At 40.8% G+C, this 2,219-nt stretch overlaps 1 pseudogene; it reads right to left on the reverse strand.

Annotated features, from left to right (window-relative positions):
• Window positions 1–640: 640 nt before the first annotated feature.
• On the reverse strand, window positions 641–2,219 carry LOC133873421 (lectin-domain containing receptor kinase VI.4-like; annotated as a pseudogene).

Genomic DNA, 2,219 nt, shown 5'->3' on the forward strand with positions numbered 1-2,219 from the left:
GCATCAACCAAAAGACTGCCTGACAATAGTAAGGACAAATATAAAGATCAAATCTATCAATATGCTTCTGCCTCCCTCTGTTTGACAAATGAAACAATTATAACATGCATGCACGAGCATTGAAGTACACCATAAACACCTCAATGCATCATCATGGTGTGGCACTTCAAAAAGTTAGTTCTACATTAGAAACAGTTTGTGGATTATAAAGATGTTTGAGGGTGTGGTAATTAGTGTTATATTAATTCATTACTTGATAAAACTGTGCTAAATAAGTGATTTTAAGAAGTTCTAATGATATAAGACAAAATGAGAGTGTAGGTTAATTTGCTAGAAGTTAGCTAAAAAAAAATAAGAACTTATATGCACGGTTACATCAGCTCAATGAAATAAAAGTTCTATGCAAAAAGTAAATAAATAAAAAGAAGAAGAAGAAGATAAGATGAGATCCTGTGTACAATATGTTCCTAGACCAAATAAATGGGGATTAACAAGGGATCCAAACATTAGAAAATAAATTGCCAACAAAGAGTGATATCTTTCACTAGTATTGTTTTGAAACCGGCGGAATTAATTACATCCCTAAAAAAATGAAAAAGGCCGAAAAAGAAGAAAAAGTTGGAGGGTCCTATATATACTATCAGCCAGTGTCTATGGATGTGGTACATATGCTACCACTAGCCGACGAAATATGCGACCCTATGATGGTATCAAAAGAAATAGCTGCTAACAACATTCTCGAGTTCATTTCGCTGAAGCTTCGAAAATCAACAAAGCCCCAATCATCAATGGCAGGAAGCTGGTCATCCCGACTCAAAAACCGTGTCACCTGTCTCATGCTAGGCCTAGCTTCCGGCCTGTGATGAGAATAGAGAAGACCCAGTTCCAAAACCAGCTCCGCCTCCTCAATCACGTAAATGGAATTCAACTTCAGATCAACTGCTTTCCTAATCCGACCCTTCTGATGACATTCCATTACCCAGTCAAGCAAAATGAAACTGGTTGAGTCAATCTGTCTTCTCTTGGCAGCCACTTCAAGGAGCAACATCCCATATGCAAACATGTCGGAGCTTGTAGATACCTTGCCGGTGCGAGCCAATTCTGGCGCAATATACCCAATTGTGCCGACGACATTAGTGGTGTGTGACACCTTCTCATGATCATATAACCTAGCAAGGCCGAAGTCGCCTAGCCGTGCATTCATTTCAGCGTCTATCAAAACATTGCTAGCCTTCACATCTCAGTGGATCACCACTTGCTCCCATTCTTCGTGCAGATAGAGTAATCCCCAAGCAACACCTTTGAGGATGTTGAATCTTTTGTCCCAAGGCAACACACGGTTGTTTTTGGGCTTGAAAACGAAAGAATCAAGGTTGCCGTTTGGAACATAATCATACACTATAAGGAGATCGTTTTTGTGCTTGCACCATCCTTGGAGATTGACTAGGTTCTTGTGTCTTAACCTTCCCAAGCTTTCAATCTCTGCTGCTAATTCTCTCGTTCCGCGTGTTGAGCTACGCACTATCTTCTTCACAGCTGTTAGAATAATACGATACTTGCCATATTTGTGGTAGAATATTTTCGTAATATCATCAGCATATCACTAAAATATTCTCCCATCAATTATGGTATTATTTGATATTCTTGTATAATGTAATTATGATATATTCCTTATTTCTTTGACCTCAATCAACTATAAATAGGTCACTTCATTGTACAAAGAACATATCTTAGAAATACAAGTTTATTTCACAATTGGATTCTACTATCTTTTTTTTCATGGTATCAGAGCCACAGACTTGTGGCCTGTAGGATTTTTCCGGTGTTCCGATGATCTTTTGACGCTCTTTCTTGTGACGGTAGCCATTGTTTGGAGTTCTTTTCAGCCTTTTTGCAGTCTAATCTGGAACAAAAAATCCAAAACCAGATTCATAAGGTATGGGACTTCCCTCCCGTGAAAGAAACTTCGTCGTTCCCTACCTCACGCGCCGCCACTCGCCGCTTTCTCTCCCTACCTTTTCCGACTTCGTACTGTTCCGGTCAGTACTACACCGAGGTGCCACCGCAGTTGGAAAGCCCATTCCGAGAGTAGTCCAACGCCGTCGAAATCGAAGCCGTCCGACGCCGCACGTGTCGCTTGAAGATTCTGGTGCGCCACCAACGAGCCTCACGCACCAATTAGCTGTTGCACGCGCCATCAGTCTCTTCCTCTCTACCAT

This window comes from Alnus glutinosa, chromosome 7, assembly GCF_958979055.1.
Source record: "Alnus glutinosa chromosome 7, dhAlnGlut1.1, whole genome shotgun sequence".
Lineage (NCBI taxonomy): Eukaryota > Viridiplantae > Streptophyta > Magnoliopsida > Fagales > Betulaceae > Alnus > Alnus glutinosa.